The following is a 19154-nucleotide window of genomic DNA, read 5'->3' on the forward strand; positions in this document are numbered from 1 at the left end:
TCCTGCGCACCTCGCCTTTGAGCGCTTCTGGAACTTCTGGTGGAGCTTCGGGCTGGGGAAGAGGGGGAGTTATAGACCTCACTGAGGAAGAGCTACCGGATGTGGAAGATATGCTCCAGGGAGAAGACTTCGTTTTCCTCTCTTCAAGCGAGAGGGCGCATGCGCACGCTCCGTCTGCTCCTAAAGGAAACGATCACCCTACGAATGGAGAGAAGGGCAAAGGCAGTGGTGGCCAGGGAGTTAATCCGCACGATCAGGTGGTGTCGAGCGGCCGGGGAGGGGTGATCGACCTTACTGGAGAGGAGCTCACGGACTCGTTCCAGGGAGAGGACATCGTATTTTTCTCTTCTGGGCATGCGCATGCGCCGTTGTCAACCCCCAATGGTGCAGGTAACGGCCGCCCTACGAGCAAAGAAAAGCGGAAGGGAAAGCAGAAGGGAAACAGCGACTCCTTACAAGCCGCGTCACTGAAGGAGAAGCAAGATAAACGACCTCTCACCCTTAACCCTACCTCTCCTCCACCCGGACCAGCCGAACTGAACCAGTCCAGGCTAGGGCCAACAATACCTACGCAGCCGCGACAACCGGAGGACATTCCCGACAGGGGACAAAGGCTGGATGGGCCGGGAAAGCATGAAGACGAGAAGTGGGCATGTGCGATGTGTACGTTTGTGAATGATTGGCTTATGCCGAGGTGTGAGATGTGTGATAGGGAGAGGCCATGAAGGGCGCTGTTGTTTGATTTGTAGGAATGATATTATTAGTGACCATGATCTCACTCCGCTGCTTCTCTCCTCGAGCTGTGACACCTGTTCTCTGCACCAGCAATGGGACCGAACGACTGCAATTGCATAAGTAGGGTATCTATTGACAAGTCTGCTTTGCAAACAGGGATTGAAGGCATATGGAGATGAGGAGTGTTCGTGCCAGGGTCGTAACTAGTAAAGAAAAAAATGGAGAAATATTTCCCAAACGTTAGACTAAGCGGAGATCGTGATTCGTAAGAAATTTCGTAATAGCTGGTAAATGAGAGCATCACATAATGGTGCACCTGCGCTTCTTCTCTTCCTTGATCTTGACTTCCTCCTGTTGGTGGGTTTGCCTCTGAGACTCTGCCCTGCGGAGAGAGGACTCGCTCGACACATTCTGCGGGGAGAACTCGCCGCTTGCCGATGTCTCGTGCGACTCGGTCCACTGCGGCATAGACGGGGACTTGCTGATCCAAGCACCAGGAGGATGCTGTGTCATTATGGACGTAGTCGAGATCTGTCGCACACGTGTAGGGACGCTGAGCGATGCTGGGTCGCGCGTGTGGGCCAGAGGAGGTTGGGAGGGAACCTCGTTCGCCTTTGCGTTTTCCTCAGCTTGAAGATGCTCGGCAAGCGCGAGACTTGGCATGGTGTTAGAATGAATTCTACGCTGTTTACGTGGCGAACTCACTCTCGGTCGTAAAACCCGTCTTCATGCTCGCTTCTATCATCCGGTGCATCCTTGTGACCGGCCCAGTCGCCCCCAAGGGTGCTAGATGGGCGGAAATCGCTGTCTACAAAGTCAAGTGCGCCCTCAATATCACGCATCGTTTCCCAAACGACGGCCGGTTCATTACGCAAGGAACTGTCGGTAACCAACGTGTACAACGTTTCTTCTGCACCATCCAGTGCAGGCCGCTTATAGATGACAGACAGGTGCGAATTTCGGAAGAGAACGGCAAGTTCATGTGGCCTCAGTGATGAAGTAATGCTGAACAGACCGTGGTAGGTCAACTGATGGCTGGAAGATTTCAAGAACTTTTGCGCAGTAATAGCTAAGCGGAGATCAGCATACTGTCTCCCTCTCGAGTCCAACTTCTTACCACTTTCCACAGTACTGCGTTGTTGCGCAGTCCATTGGGGGTTGTTCAGTGCCTCAAGCGAAACGTCTGCATAATTTCCGACCAGTTGTCCACCAGTCAGTTCATCACCGGCTGCAATGACTTCTACAGCTGAATCGTAGTCCCCAATCTTTGACATCATGTTGTATTCGGCGGCGCTAGGGTCGACCACCCATCCATGAAGGAGAGGCACACCAGCAAGACGGAAAAGAGCCAATTCTCCCGTTCCATCATCACTTTTGGATCGGACTCGAGCTTTGAAACCATCGATGCTTGTGAACGACGGATCCACGTCAAGACCGGAGCGAGTACTGGGTAAGGCTGAAAGAGCGGCCCCGAGACTTGAAGATTCACGATTGGTGAGGAGGAACATTGCCACAAGAGACGAAAGATAGTCATACGAAACCGACTTGCGGGTCGGAGGAAGAATCTCAATATCTCCCTTGAGAATCAAGGCATTGCCTGTGTGAAAGATCAGCAATGGAGGTGCAACGAACTACGGACCCTTACAGAGCGCAATGAGAGAGCAACTCCCGTTGACCTCTTGAGTAATGACACGGATTGCCTTTTTGTCGGCTGGATGCCCGGTCATAGACCACTGCAATTCTTTGAGGTACCACTCATTGGCTTTCGATTCAGCTTCAGTGTGCTCAATCTTGCCTTGTGGTTGATAACCGGTAGTGGGTGTCACACCCATAGATGTAGCCTCGGAAACAGATTGCCCAATCGCAACAACCGCGGCACCTGCAGTGAGTGCAACTCCAGTCGCTTCAACAGGGACCGGTGGAGCGGTGGTAACAGGAGACGCGTCGGCAGCTTCTGCCAGGACTGACGGTGTTTCTTTCTCAAGGTCTTCGAACGGAGGGGACAACGTTGTGTCAGTGATGTTGGACGCATCAGGGTCGTTCGGCACCTGCGGGATAATTTAGTATCCCACAACAATAATGTGATCGCATTTCGTACCTCGTATGTGTCATCGACGGACACCACGTTCTGTCGGAGGGGAGATGGAGAGATAATGGGAAACACAAGGCGACGGTCCTCAACTGTTGGAGTTCCGATGGGTGTGATTGTTCCCCTGGGAGTGCCCGGGGCAACCGGCACATGGCTCGCGTCCGAGATCGACGTCTCCGCCGACTCAGATTGCTGATCTTCCTCCAGCGTTCTGGGCTGCCCAGCCAAGAAACCTGGTATGGTGAGCGCCCGGGGTGCTTCTCGGAGATGTTCCACAAGCTCTTCGGATAGTGGCTGAGGTGTTGTTGATTCAACCTCTCCCTCATGCATTTCAGAGGCGGAATCGACAGTAGGATTCTCCGATAATTCGCCCACGGCAGGTCGCGGAGTCAGTGCTGACTGCAAAGGATACAGAGTCGCTTTGGTTGTCGGGGTGGGTGTCGTGGCGACTATCATTGGAACTTCAGCGAGATACATTGAAAGATCCTCCTGTGGGGATACCATGCTCGCATCCAGTTCACGGAGATCCGTCTCTTGTATGGTTGCAGCAGAGTCAGAAGCTTCAAGACTGTGTGCGGGTATAGACGATGACATCCAATTATCAGGCCCCGGAGAGGACGGGGGCTCAGTACGAACGCTGGCTTCGGAGATAGAAGTTGTGTGTCGATGCATGAGGCGTGATGGGTCGAACCTCGAAAGATCTTCCGCGTTGAGATGAGTTGGGAATGGAGCATCGCCGGCTGAGGAAAGGTCACTCCGCGGACTTGATGGGGGCAGCGATGCAGTTGTATCGGAGGAGGTTACAGATTGTTCCTCTGGTCCTAAAGGAGGTACCGAAAGGTGGGATCCTGTTGCGTCTTGTGGATATTCTGAAGGTATAGTAGATGTGTGACCATTAGGGAGAGTCGAAGCCGCTGGGTGTTCAACCGCCTCTAAGCGGGTTGATTCCTGTGCTGCTTGCGGCTCTATCGTCTCATCCATGAAAGTTTCTTCAGCAGGCGAGACGTCCTCTACGTGGTGCTCCGCAGCTACGGTGATAGCTTCCGACGATAGCTTTGGCATCACGTCTGAAGGGTGTAGTGCCATCTGGGCCTCGGCATCAATATGATCAACAACAGGCAATTCCGTTTGTACGTGTTCTTCATTGGCCGTGACAGGATCGGTCAAGACGATGGGACGGGAAGCGTCTTCTTCACCATCCCAATCGGATGGCTCTGATCTCATGAAAGTAGAGGGGACAGAACTTTCATCCGCTTTCTCTTCAGCGGTCGTGGCTGGTGCTGTCGGAGCTTCCACTGAGCGAGAATTAGGATCCATGGGCGCGGCAGCAAGCAAGATATCTGCAAGCGAAGTGCTACCATTCTTTGCACCTGCGCTTTCCGTCACAACTGCTGCGGTGACAATATTCTCCACGTTATTGGGTGCATATTCTTCTTCTTCCGCAACATCACTGTGCGCAGCAGGTTCAGGTGGAATTTGATCGACGTTTTCAGGCACATGCTCGGGAATAACAGAAGAACCTGCCTCCACCGAAATAGCCTCTGGCACCTCTGCGGGTGGAATGAGGATAGTCGGCGCCGGCGCTGACGTAAAGTCAGGTTCATGCGCAAGCAATTCAGCCCCGAGAACAGCCCCTGCAGCTACCTGCTCAGTTAACGTTGCGGTCTCCTGCTTCTCTGGGAGAATCTCTTGGGCGTGTTCAGCAAAGTCCTGGACAGGCTTGCGTGGTTGAACAGTTTCAACAGGCTCGAGAGTGTCTGCTGCAATTGCTTCATCTGACGAGGCTTTAAATTCAGGAATGCTGTCGTCTCCAGCTGCCTCTTTGACTGTGGGCTCTTCAATGGGTTCTTTTAAACCAGCTTCCTCGGCAAAATGCTCGTCGACTGCTGCAACCCGTGGTTCTTCAACCCAATCTTGAGCAGCCAGTTCCTTGGTGGCAGATTTGTCTTCACCTGTAGGTGCTTCGGCAGCAGTGAATTCTTCAGGGACAGATTTTTCTGCAACTCTTTCTTTAGCAGATGGTTCCTCAGCGGCGAATCCTCCTAAAGCCGTTTCTTCCGCAACCCGTTCAATAGTATGTTCGCCTGCGGCAGAGTCTTCGACGTCTCCTGCTTCAACAATAGGCTCAGCAGCAGCAGGTTCATCCACGACAGGTTCTTCAGCCGTGGGTTCTCCAAGGGCAAGCTCTTTAGCCACTGGCTCTGCAGCTGTTGGCTCTTCATTGGCAAATTCTTCACTCGCAGGTTCCTCTGCAGGCCCATCAATGGCAAATCCTGCGCCACCAAGTTCTTCAACGACGGGTCGCTCAATGGCAGATTTATCGATGGCGGCTACCTCGATGACAGGCTTCTCAACGAGGGCCTCTTCCGCAGCTAGATCTTCTGCAACCACATCGTCAACAGCAGGCTTCTCAACTCGAAGCTCTGTTACAGCAAGGTTTGGAGCAGGTTGTTGATTAGCAGATCCTTCAGCAGCTAGCTCTTCAGCAGGCGGTTCTTCTGCGAGCCTCTCTGCGACAGGGTCTTCTGTGACACCGCCTTCACCGGTCAGTTCTTCGCCAACGAGTTCCTCAACGGCAGGCTCCTCGATTGGCTCTTCTACAGCTGGTTCTTCAACAGTTGACTCTTCTGCAGCGAGCTTCTCTACAACTGGTTCTTCTGCAGTTGTTTCATCTTCAGGCGCTTCAGCAGCAGGTTCTGTGACAAGCAATTCCTGGATGATTGGCTCTTCAACCGCTCGCGCTTCAAGCACTGGTTCGTTAGCAGGCCCTTCACCAGGGTGTTCTTGAGCGGAAAACTCCTGGACGCCTGGTTCTTCAGCCGTAAGTTCTTCAGCTAGATCTTGAATAGCGGGTTCTTCGGCAGCAGGTTCCTCAACGGCAGATTCCTCTGTAGCTAGCTCTTCGACAGCTGGTTCTGCAACAAGCATTTCAGGTTCTTCAGTTATAGGGGGTTCAGCGGCAGGTTCTTCAGCGGCGAGTTCTTGAACAGGAGGTTCCTCGACAGCAGATTCCTCCAAGGGCGGCTCTTCTGCACCTGTTCCTTCAACAGTGAGTTGAAGAGCGGCTGCTTCTTCTGCTGCAGTTGGTTCTTCAGCAGGCGCTTCAGAGATAAGTTCATGGGGTGCGTGTTCTTCAACCGCTCGCTCCTCGACAGCTGCTTCGTCGGCAGGTCCCTCATCTGTATGTTCCTGGAGAAAAGGTTCCTGAATACCTTGTTCTTCAGCCGCAAGTTCTTCGGCAAGATCGTGAACGGTAGGTTCCTCGGTGGTAGGTTCCTCAACGGCACGGGTTTCTGCAACCGGTTCTTCAGCCGTCGGCTCTTCGGCAACAGGTCCTTCGATAGCAGATTTCTCGCCTACGAGTTCTCCAGCGATTGGCTCCTTCACGACTGGTTCTTCACTAACGAGCTCTTCAACGGCAGGTTCCTCAACGGCAGGCTCTCCTGCAGCTACTTCTTCTACGATTGATTCCTCGACGGGCTCGTGTGCGGCTGGTTCACCAACATTTGAGTGCTTAGCGACAGGTTCGTTTGTAACCGGTCCTTCTGCGGTTGGTTCGTCTTGTCCTTGGCCGACATGTTCCTGTGCAACGGATTCTTCAACAGCTGGCTCTTCAGGCTTTCGCTCCTCAACCGTTGGCTCTTCTACGGCCAATTTGTCAACACGTTCTTCAACAGCATATTCCGGGGCGGAAGGTTCGTGGACATCTTGTCTTTCGGCGGTGAGTTCTTCACCAAGGTCTTGGACGGTAGGTTCTTCAGCGGCAAGCTCCTCGACAGCAGGCTCTTCTGTAGCCAATCGTTCAAAAGTTGGTTCTTCAGCGACAGGTTCTTCTGCTGTTCTTTCAGCGGTAGGGCCGTTAGTGACAGAGTTTTCCACCGCTGGGTCTTCGCCAACGAGTTCTTCAATGGCTGGTTCCTCTGTAATTAGTTCTTTGGCGGCTGGCTTCTCAATGGCGGGCTCTTCTGGAACTAGTTCTTCAATATTAGGTTCTGCAGGCGCAGGTTCTTCGACGACGCGTTCTTCAACGGCAGGCTCTTGAACTGCTGGATCGTCAACAGGTCCTTCAAGAGCATGTTCTTGGGCGGAAGGTTCCTGAACGCCTTGTCCTTGGGCCGCAAGCTCTTCAGCAAGATCTTGAACGGAAGGTTCTTCGGCGGCATATTCCTCAAAAGTACGTTCTTCCGCAGCGAGCTCTTCAGCCGTTGGTTCTTCAGTGGCAGGTTCTTCAGTGGTAGGGCCTTCAGTGGCAGGGCCTTCAGCTGCATGTTCTTCTGCAAGTCTTTCAGTAGGAGGTTCTTCGGCTACAAGGCCTTCAACCGCTGGATCTTCGCTAACGAGTTCTTCAACCGCTGGCTCCTGAAAGGCGGGCTCTTCTGGAGCTAGCTCTTCTGGAGCTAGCTCTTCGATAGCGGGCTCTGTAGCGATAGGTTCTTCCACTGCGCGTTCTTCAACGGTAGGCTTCTCAACCGTAGATTCCTCAACTGTAAGCTGCTTAGATACAGCCTCCTCTGCGGCGGGTCCTTCCGCGACGGGCTCTTCAGCGGCAGGCTGCTCGACAACCGGCTCCTCAACCACCGGCTCCTCGGCAGTGAGTTCCTCAGCAGTTACTTCTTCAACAGTCGGCTCTTCAGTAACAAGCTCTTCCTCAGCCAGTTCGTCTGCAGCAAAGGCTTTTGCAGCTGGTTCTAGCTGTTCTTCAGCTGGGTCTTCTTCAGGGTGTTCTCCAACAGCGGGGTGTTCCGAGTGAAGCGGCACTTCCTCCATCTTCGGCGCTTCTACAGCCGGCGGCTCTTCTTTGGTAATCTCGGTCTCCGTAATTATGGCAGGTTCTGGGTCAAAGACAATCAGTTTTGTGATGAGATGAGGACAAAACGATTCACACCTTCTACCTTTGTCGCCAACTCAGGCTCTTCCACCAACGTGGTTTCTGCTTTAGGCACCGCAGGTACTTCCTCGCTATCCTCTGGGGACTCGCTTACGTGCACATCTGCAGATGGAGCAGACGGGGGAGCCAAAGAGGGATGCTCTACGATCTGCCCTTGCAGTTCTTGATCCAGAGCGGGAGCTTCTTCAGTAGACAGGACTTCGGCTTCCTCAGGTACAACAGGCGGCGCAAGTTGAAGGACAACCGGAGCCTCCTCCATATGCTTAACATCTGCTGGTGGGATAGGCTCTAGAAGGCAAAACATAACAATATCAGGATTTGACGGCATTATTGGCATACCTCGTACCTGTTTCATGCGCTGTTTGTGCATTCTCCTCCACAGTGACCGCAACAGTCTCGGGCTGGCGCGGTTGTTCAATAACATCGTTCGCCGCGTGAGTCAAATGTTCCTCAGCCTGCGGGACGGGAGGGACAGCGACCGCGGGATGCTCAACGAGAGGGGCAACTTCTTCGACAGCAGGAGCTTCTGTCTCTTCTTGAACTTCTTCAGTATGCTCAATCACCTCAGCAGAGGGCGGCACCTCCGTAGCGTGCGTTTCCACAAGGGTGGTATGCTCCACTGGCGGCAGTTCATGTTCGTGGACCGCCTGGGCGTCAACCTTTGCAGGCTCCGGGACGACTTCAAGGACAGCGATCTCTTCGGGTTTTTCGAGAGGCTCTGCTGCCTGGTCAACCTCAGGCGCTGCCTTCATTTTCTCTGGCTCTGCTTCAACGGGTGCCTCCTTTGAAAGATCGTGCTCAGCCGAGATCTCCTCGATTGTTGGAGCGATAGCTTCCTCGATCACATTATTATAATGTCCAACAGGAACCTATTGTGCGATAAATACTTCGAAACCGCAAATTTTGATATAATCACGCACTGGAACTTCCTCCTCCACGACATCTGCAACGTGCTCTGTTTTCAGGGCTTCGACCAGCGGTTCTGCAGCAACTTCCTGTTGATGCTTTTCAAGAGCCTCAGGTTCGGTTATAACCTCATGTCCCTTCTCATGAATGTCATGAATAGGTTCTGGATGCACCACGATGGGCAGATCCACGGGTGTGGCGGCAGACTGGGCCGTCTGGTGGTGCTCGGTGGAAAAAGCGACCTCAAAGCCAGAGGGATCTGCGACAGTGTTGCTCGTTTCTTTGCTAGGTATATGCGTAGGCTTGTCGACCACCGCGTACTCAGATCCAAGTAGGGAGGCCTCGTTAGTCTCGTTGTCCTGACGGATTGCACCATTAGTATCAAAATGATTCTGGGCTTTTTTTTCCATGACGTACCGTGTGGGTACCGTTTTCCTCAAATTGCACAGGTACAGGCTGGTGCTCGTTGACTGTTTGTGGGAACGGATCTGACATTGTCGTAACTTGGTCGCGTTCGTCAACAACGCACGGTTTTCAATGTGAACCTGTATGCGGAAATGTGGGGTCAGATAGTGAAGCTTTTATGCAACCCAGAGAATACACACCCTTCTGTTCCTCTTGTGTCAAGAACGTAAACCAACTGTAGGCAACGGTGATAACGATAACAAATATTGAAAGGTAGGGATAACAGTGGCCAAGACGCGTAAGTCGTCGAATGCTTGGAACACGAGTACGGAAGTATCCGACGTCAGAATCATCGCTTGGATCATTCTTGGGTACCACCAAATTTGTGTTCTGCACGCATGCAGAAATCTATTATGGATGTGTGTATTCGATAACAGCTATAATATCATGCTAACGAGGGCAACACGACTGTATCAAGTCCGAGAATGAAGGGGGAATGGGACTAATGCTCCAATGCAATTGTTCGAGTGTTCGAGATAGAAAGTTGACGACCCATAACTAGCTCAGGCTACGAATGAACACCCAATGTAGCCGGCCTATCTCATGATTGATGCTCTCAGAAGACGAGGGCGGCAACCAGGCCCACCAGGCTAACGGAGAAGGCGCCGACCTGGAGGCTAGAGGCACCCGAGTTGGTGCCCGACGGAGAGGTGGTGGCAGCATGCGAGGTGGTAGTGCCTGATCCAGACGATGAGTGGCTCGTAGGGCTGGAGCTGGAAGCAGGGGAGCTAGAAGAGCTCGACGGTCCAGCTGCGGCAGGACTGGATGAAGAGCCGGCGCCGGCGGTGCTGCTCGATGAAGTCCCAGCACTGGTACTGTTGACTGATTAGCATCATGTCACAAACTCTGAACGAGTTTACTCACGCAGAGCCGGCAGGGACGGAGGACGTCTGGCCAACGCAGCTGGAATCGGTGCCGGTTTGGATAGTAATCTACTTGAACTATCAGCCATGCATCTCCAACACCAGTCCAAAGACACAAACCGGTGAAGAATACTGGGTAGTGCCTGTGCTGTCGCGAACCTGGATTGTGCTGTCACGAATCGTCAACTAGCGATCGCAGTCTTTTAGGTCAACCAAACGAACATGGAAGTGCCCGCCGCAATGTTCACGTTCCACACATATGAGTTGCCGGTCTGAGTGGGGAAGCTCTCAAGCTGTCAAAAAACCAGTTCAGTCGATTTTTTCACGTCAAAATGGTGTCGGCTCACAGCAGGGGCACCGGGCTGCCCACCAGGAATGATGGAGGGGAAGTAAGGCGCAGTACCGCCAGACCAGGAGAGCGCGGCGGGTTCTGCAAAGGCGCATATATTAGACACGTTCTCGCTGCACATCGGGGTGAAACGTACGGCAGACAACGACGGAGGCAGGGGTAGCGACGGTGAGCTGCGCGAGGGCAGCAGGGAGGAGAGTAAGGAGAGCAAGTGCCGCAGCGAACATATTGACAAGGGAATACAAAGTTGGGGGGTGGATGTATGCGTGGAAGGGAGATAAGGAAACGGCGCAGAAGATGGGGGTGGAAAACCAAGAGAGAACCCAGCTCCACAAAATGATGGAGGCCTTTTATTGGGCGGTGACGGGACCAAAAGGAGCCGGAAGACACGGTCTTCCTTGTACGTCTCACATTATGACGAACGATGCCCCATCCTGTGCCGTTGTCCAAGCAAAAATACTCACATCGGGACCAAGACTGCTGTCACCCTGGTACTAGTGGTGACGAATTAGCAACGAACTACAACCGGTAAACAATCTTCCGTGGGACTTTTCCCCAGACGCATACCGCGGATGCACGAGGCACACTGGTGGGACAAGAAGCGTGTCGTTTCACATATAAAAGCCTCGTCCGCGCGTTTTCCCGCTATTTTCACGCGTAATATGAGCGCATCATTGTCGACGATTACAAGACGCATGACATGGGCTGCAGGATAAAATAAAGACGACTGAAAATGTTCACAAGGGGGCCAACACCAGGTCGCAACCACGGAAGAAACAGGACCCCAAGCATGTGGCGCCAGGAAGGTTGGAACGAGCGTCATCGAAGACACGTCAGCGAAACTGGTCTGTCCCGCTGACAGCTCGTCTGGAACCCAATCCCTGCCATTACGCAATGTTGATGTCGTGTAGTATGAACTCGAAGGATTGATCATGCTAGTGTTTGATCAAATGGATGGAAGCAACATCGATTTATTGAGAGAACGTGACAGTTGTCACTACCTATGAATGACAACAAAATGAAAAACCAGACGATGTGATCGCTTATGGCACAATAGGAGTATAAAACATGAATATTACAAGAAACCACCAATCATTTTGTATCACCAACTGATACGTGCGTGAAACTCATGGACAATGTCCTTGTGTAGGTCTACGATGGGTGGTGTCCTTAAAGCAGGGCAGCACCAATCAAACCAGCGACACCCACGAAAGCGTAGCCAGCGGCCGTGAGGCCGGAGGCACCGCTGTGGGTAGGGGAAGTAGAAGGCGACGTGGCAGGGGTAGAGCTGCTGGATGTTGTAGTTGCACCGGAGGAAGCAGAGGTACTACCCCCAGAAGCAGGGGACTGAGTGGGGGAGCCTCCAGCGGCAGGAGAACTACGAACGCGAGATCAGTACTTAATTGACTAGCGTAATTAGTATGACTTACCTGCCAGCGGTGGAATTGCTGCCCACGCAAGACTGGTCGGGACCAGCCTGAACGGTAACAGGTGACGAGTAGTTGATGACTCCGGCGGAATCACGAATCTGGATGGTACTACATAGGACATTAGTTCAGCACCCTTTTTGGCACCAGGAGTACATGCATGGATGTGCCGCCCGCGATATTGACCTTGGGCCACGTATAACTAGAGCCGTTTTGAGTGGGGAAGCTTTCCAACTAGAGACAACTCCATCAGACATGATCTTGAGTAACCCTAAGGACACACAGCTGCAGCACTAGTCTGTCCACCGGGAAGGACAGACAGGAAGTATGGAGGTGTTCCACCGCTAAAGCTGATGAGAGCAGGCTCTGTGGAGCGCCGAGTGATCGATCAGTGATCGAACTCAAGATGGGGGACATATCACACTCACGGCAAGTGACCAGTTGAGCTGGTGTCTGCACGGTAAGGTTGCCAGCGGCTTGCGCGAGCGCAGCCACGGCCAATACAACGAGAGCTAGGACGGACTTCATCGTCTTAGAAGATGCAACGTGGATAGTGTGAAGGAGAAGAGAGGCAGTAGAGACGGCGTTCTCGAGGCTTTTACAGCGAGGGGAACGGGACGGTCCGTGGAATGTCGGGCGGAGAGGGGGAGGGCGGACCAACGAGTCTTATCAACCCGAACCGTTGAATTGCTTCCCTGCCCGGGCATGCTCAGCACATGCTGCGCACAGCTGGCCCCCGGTCATCAATTCACACCCTTCAAAACACCAGAATTTGGAACACTTCGTGTCTATCCAACAAAGAAAAAAATCTGATAGTTGTTGTTACTCTGGTGTTAGAGCAGTTCTATGTTGCAAAGAATATTTTTAGATGTACCCTTCAACGTCCCATACCTGTCTGCGACAGCAGCTTAATTCAGATAATCGGGGATCCCATGACGCAAGCTGTGCGATGGCTACCCTCTGCGTGCCGAGCCATGCCGAAAGATCATGAGAACGGCGTACCTTTTACCTTTTTGGGATATCCCGCGGCTGAGAGTTAAACATAGATCATCACGCAGTGCGCCACCACCGGGGTCGGGTGTTCGTCTACAATGCAATGGTAAGCAAGTCATTGTCATGTGATGAAGATGGAGGGGAAGGTGTAAAGAGTGTATTCAGTCAAAATATATAGCCTTTGTCCTTCTGAGAAGGGCGGGCATGAAAGCCGGACTCCGATCACGCCTGACGCGACGATGTTCGCCCGAAAGGTCTCCTGGCCCCGGCAAGCTGTCATCATGAAAAAGTAAAGAGGAATAAATAACGGAGCGCGTTGTACACTCACACTTGGCGGTGGTCCGGTAAATGCGCTAGAGAAGATCCCCTCATCAATCTGGGGATTACAAGATAAGCGTCAGCCAAGACGGGCAGGGGCGAAACCGCCACGGTCGGTGTTTCTCTGCAAATTGCCTCATCGGTATGCAATCATCACCAGGAATTCATAAAGTCAGTGATGGTGCCGGGGCTTCGGAGCTCAGGAATGATGCGAACAACAGATCGTCCACGAGTGGTCAGACCTCGCGCACCGAAGGAAGAGAAAGAAGGCAGCGTGTCTTTCGATGTGTTTAGGGGTAGGCCCCCGCACGTGTTCGGGTGCATGGACCATCCCGTTCCGGGGTCCCAGGTCGATGGCGAGTGGGGACTTCCGCCACGCGCTGGTGGACCGCTGTCCCACCTCCTGTTGACGTCCCTTCAGTAACACGACCATCAACAACTTATCGCACAATGTCTCCTGTACCTGTTTTCATTTTGTTATTTGTTTCTCCAATATGCTAATTCTCATTCAGGTTTTGGAACCCGTTCCTGCTCCTCTGACGAAAGAGCCCAAACCGGAACTTCCGGCTGGGATGCTAAATCCGAACCTTGCTTCATGTGCGTATCTACGCGCCTGACCAATGACATCCGTCTGATTCACCCCCGTGGTTTGTCCATACAGTGACGGGTGACAATGTTCCTCAAGTTAAGTTCCAGGTGATAACCCGGGAAGGGCAGGAGATTATCGTCGGAAGGGTCAAGATCTCACATGTGTGCCGCAGTCCGATCATTCCCGGAGCTCGGCTGATATTGTTATACAGCCCAATGGTCACGCATTCATCCTCCGGAGGTTTGATACCGGTGCCATCTCGCTTACTACCATGATTCGTGCGGCGTTCCCAGCGGCAACGGATGACATGGAGAAGGGCGTCACGAACTGGGTCCGGACCAATTATCATATCCAAGGTGCAAACGGACCGACGGCGGCGGGGACAAGGAACTTGCGCCTGGCCGGAACATGGATTCCTGCAAACCTGGCCATACACCTTGCGGACGACTATGGCTTAGCTGAGATTGTTCGGCCGCTCGTGTCTGCTGTGCCTGACCCGTCGGTCTCGTACCGCAAGAGCGCCCGTAGTCAAAATGCAAGCCCGACTGCTGCACCTCCAACCGCTACGGCCCCAGCCCCTCCATCTGTCCCTGAACCTGCCGATGTTCCTCAAACGACCACTCCCGGCCCGACAACCCGTGCTTCTACTCGCCAAACTGCCTCCCAGGCTGTAGCCACGCCAACACATCCAAACAAGCGCCAGCGCACAACTGGACCCGCCCCTTCCGCACCTGCAAATGGACTTACCCCTGCTTCTGCTCACCAGCGAACCAGTCGCACCATTCCCATATCTCCTCTGGCGAATGTTCCAATAACGGTCGAGGAAGACATGCGTCACGAGGAACCCTCTTCCGACAGTCTGTTCCCTACACCCGAAGAGGATCGCGCAGAGGCACAGAATCTTATATCGGAGTTGTCTAAACAAGCTCCGAACTATACTCCAGCCTTGCTCAAAGAGTCTACTGGCCGCAAACGGGCTCTGTCCCAAGTCGAACCAGACATGCCGACGGGATTCACTCCTGCTGAACAACCCTGGGAGTCTGGGACAGAAGTTCAGCGTGTCATTGCCCGCAATCGGCGTGCCGAGATCGCTAACGCTCGCGGATTGGGCAAAATTACGGCCGCCATCCCTCGACCAGCGACAGCAACGGGTCGCCAGATCATGTGGGGTAGCCTCATGTTCACCTTTGGGGTCGCCGCTACTGCTTTGTTCGTCATTTCCTTCATATGAAACCGTGTCATACCTAACTAGCTCCGTAGTTCCGCCGGCATTCCTCAATTGTTTTTCTAGGTTTGGTGTATGGCTTGAACGCCATGATGCTCGACGGGCGTTTGAGCTAAGGCTCGTTTACCCTCCTCTTCGGTGTTTACCCCCGGATACCTGCAACATGCCGGTCAAGTCGAGGGTGAATACTGTTGAGGTGAGCATGTGATTCATCTATCAAAGTTCCATTTCGTCTTCGCTCTATTGGAGTAATTTGTGATGCCTTCGTTATCCGATTTAATCGTTGCTTCCCTCGGCGGATCTTGCTGCAGGGCGCTGCCATTCTTTTTCTTTCTTTTTATTTCCTCTGCACTTCCTTTCGTGCTGTACCCTTGTATTATTTCCATTACCTGGGACTTCTCCAGGCCGGCCAATGACCCACTTGGGCGGCTGTAATACTGATTTCCATCCTCGAATACAGTCTCAGACTCATCCACCCGTTCATTCCTTAACTTTCATTTCCTTTTATCCCCTGCCCTGGCAGATGCCAGTCCTTCATCCCTTCACAGTAGCATGGTCGCTGCGGCATGTTGTTTTGTTCGCTTGGCCCAGCCTCTGCGCTGCTGTTTTATTTTGCGCTTCCGTGAGCTCCGCCTAAGGCCCATTAGTGGCAACCAGCGTCTCCGATCTTCCACCTACAGCCCCTCCGCCAATGTCCCGTGCTCTCGTCCGTACTGCTTTTGCTACATGCAAACGGCCTAACGTCTTCCCCGTACACTCAGTATCCGTACATATCTGAAACGTGTCTCTTGGCTTGAACCGGATTGAAATGAGATATATTTTACGGTTGTGGATTCACTTTACATGTGTGTGTTCCCTGCATAATCCTCGCTGCCTTGTTCATCAACCGAAGCGAATCACGACTTCTTGTCTTCTTTGCTCGGCCAGGTCGCGAACACATCCTTGAGCTTATCGACCGGTGCCAACAGGAGTGCCTCGACAGTTTCGAAGGGCGGCGCCTGATGGGTTCCCGGATGTGCACGAGTAGGGACGAACATCTTTGTCCTCTCGAGCGACTGCGTCAATCGCTCGTTCTCTTCCTTCGAGAGCACTCGCTCAAGCTTATCGATAGTCGCTTCCTCTCTATTGGTAAGAAAGGACATCATCAGTAGGCATCTTACGCCAAATGAAGCGAGACCCACTCAATAACATGCACCGCGAGATCCCTCTGCAGCGTCCCAAACACCTCCGCATACGCCGCATCCTCCGTCTCCAACTTCTCCAACCGGTACTGCAGTTCCTTGTGCTGCTGATGCTCCTCCCTCTCCTTATCGCTAACCTCCTTCCCTAGTGCCCCTAGGTATCGCTCAAAGGCAGGATAGAGCACCAGCTCTTCTGCAACGGTGTGCCGCGCGAGCTCCCAGGCGTACTGGTTGGCCCATTTCTTCTTGTCAGAAGGCGGGGAGCGCGTGTACTTCTCGTAATACTCCGCTAGCTCGGCGTGGTCGTCCACTATCGCTTCTTTGATTGTCGAGTCACCCATTCTGAGCGCACTGAAAGACAGGTTTCTCGAGCTCGGTGCGTGGTGTGATACCAGGGGTAGAGCAAGTGGGCGCAGATAATAAGTATACAGACAGCGCATGACTATAGCTCTTTCTTCCAGTGCACTTAGTTATATAGCGTTCAAGAGAGAAGGAGCATGTCATGTCTAGGGGGTTTTATGTTGATAGCCATCTTAATGACGTGCGTGTGACAAGAATACGCTCCAAGCAGAAGAGGCGTATTACTACGAGAAAGTGGCCTCCATTACACCGTTTGCGTCAGTTCGGCGTTCCGTGGTCGAGGAACAACTCACTAAGTAACTCAAAGAAGCGACGTCATATCGCGTGACTTCCCCTAGCTCGTGAGAGTAGGGTTCTTACCCGGGTCGACTCGGGATCAAAATGCTGACAGTAGAAATAGTATGGTAACTCCATGGAAACATGTTAATTTCCTCATTTGTATTCAGATTCCGTGTCCTCGGCATAAGAGCTAGGGTTTTGCCGGCACTCAGCACGGCCCCTTTCCTAGTGAAGGGGTGTCAACTCCTGACCAATCACAGGCGCCGCACGAGGTACAAGCCTGGAACCCCAGTCACAACCCTCATTCATGCGTGCTCTCATCCTCGTCCTCTGATTCCTTGTATCCCAGCATGTCCGATACTGCGGAGCCTACAGACACCAACGGTGAATTCGTTGTCGTCGACCCTGCTGATGCGGTCCCAAGTGCACCGAATGGCGATCAACCTACAACCGAACCTCAAGATGTCCAACCTCTCCCGGTCCCTGCTGTGAATGGTGCTCCCGCGACAGGGACGGGGCACCGAGCGGTCATCCAATTGCCGGCGCATGATCATGAAGAGGACGTGAGCGACGAGGAGGACGAAGTGCATGAAGGAACTGAACAGGACTTTCTGGCCGATTATCCTAGCGATACCGAGGTTCGTGCCTGTTCTCATTCCACAGATTCAGCTCTGACTAATTGTGACCCAGGATGTGGAAGTGATCCACTCTCGCCTCACCTCGACAACACCACTCCGCCTTCCCAGGTTCAAGCAGCTCAACCGCCTCTGCCTTCGGCAAAACGTGATCTCCACACTGCCGGAGAGCGATTTTGGCACGCTGACGAATCTCGAAGAACTGGATCTGTACGATAACAAGATGAAGGAACTTGGAGAGGGGCTGAGTCATTGCACGAAATTAGAGTGAGTCTTCTATCATTCCTTCTATGAGATAGATGTTGATAGATGCGTGGCAGGATTCTCGACCTCTCGTTCAACCTCCTTCGTACTATCCCCACCTGCCTCACTCCTTTCTGCTGCCTCAAAACTCTCTACTTCGTACAAAACAAGATTACTAAGATCGCGAATCTTGACTGTGTCGGACGAAGCTTGAAGAGCCTTGAACTCGGCGGCAACAGGATACGGACAATTGAGCACTTAGATGCGCTAGAGCAATTGGAGGAACTGTGGTTGGGGAAGAATAAGATCACGCATCTCCAGGTACGAGTCTGTCTCTCCACTAAATCTGCAAGGAGATGCGATGATATTATGACAGAACCTCGACAAGCTCCAGAATCTCAGGATCCTCTCAATACAGTCAAATAGGATAACCAAGCTCGAAGGGTTGGAGAAGCTAGATAACCTCGAAGAGTTCTACATTAGCCACAACGGCATAGAACAACTAGAGGGGCTTGACAATAACGTCTGTCTTCCCTTGCTCTTTCTACCAACCTATTGCTCACTTTTTGCAGACCAAGCTCCGGGTCCTAGACATCGGCAATAACCGTATCAGCAAGATTGAAAACATATCTCACCTCTCAAAATTGGAAGAATTTTGGACAAGTGATAACCAGATTCCCACATTGGAGGATCTCGAACCGCAGCTCGCGCATATATCAACCTTGGAAACAGTGTACTTGGAGGGAAACCCGTGCCAGAAAGCAGAGGGAACGGTATATAGGAGAAAGGTCATCCTTGCCCTGCCGCAGTTGCAGCAGCTGGATGCTACGTACGTCCCTTCCTCTTTATTCTATTCAAATGTCTCGACCGACACATCGCACCAGATTTGTTCACACGGTATAACGGTATGTACTATTTGGGCGAACTCGCCGCTTCTCTCCTCGTCTACCGATATCCTGTCAATGTACGATACGCATCCCCTCAATTGAACGCTGTGCCCTCATTATCTCTTACTCCTGTGTCTTCTTCAGGTCTTCCTTGAATAGGTTTACAGCCCTCTCCAGCTGCTGGTGGATATCCACTCCCCAAACCCATTGCATCGGCTCGTCCAGCGCCTCCACGATCCGCGCTTCGTCGTCCTCCGACATCGGAAGCGCCAGCTCATACACCAGTCCCTTATTATACGCCCTGTCCTGCCATTCCTGTGCCCTCGGACGGCGAACGAGATCGTACGCCTTCAAAGCCAGTTCGACCGTGGACTTGGTGGTACGGGGATGGGAGAGAAGCGTAGCTAGCATATGCACGTCCTCTATGCCTTGCGAGGCGCCGTTTCCCCCATGTGGTCTACGTCTGCCTTTCTATCAATCGCCAACCCAATAAGAGGATCACCCACGTTGAAGCATGCGCCGCATCCCCTATCAAAGCCACAACTCCATGCACAAACCTTCCAATCCTAGGCACCTCGAAGATTCCCCATCGCCGAACTTCACTCACCCCAGCCAGCATGTCCTTCACTGCGGGAGCGAAGTCGGCAAAGTCCTGCAGAACCTCGGAGGCTGAGCTGGGCTGGATCCAGCTCGTGTACGGGTAGGGAGGGGAACGCTGCTCG

General features: G+C 52.8%; 1 protein-coding gene across 1 annotated transcript in view; it reads right to left on the reverse strand.

The window, feature by feature from the left end:
* DACRYDRAFT_20436 (6-phosphofructokinase) overlaps positions 1 to 19154 on the reverse strand; it is a 77833-nt gene that overhangs the window by 4440 nt on the left and 54239 nt on the right. Inside the window, 3 exon segments of the mRNA XM_040771933.1 lie at positions 11519 to 11537; positions 15875 to 15876; positions 15896 to 15938. The gene's annotated coding sequence lies outside the window, so the exon portion shown is untranslated.

Source organism: Dacryopinax primogenitus (assembly GCF_000292625.1).
Source record: "Dacryopinax primogenitus strain DJM-731 SS1 chromosome Unknown DACRYscaffold_3, whole genome shotgun sequence".
In the NCBI taxonomy this organism is placed as follows: Eukaryota; Fungi; Basidiomycota; class Dacrymycetes; order Dacrymycetales; family Dacrymycetaceae; genus Dacryopinax; species Dacryopinax primogenitus.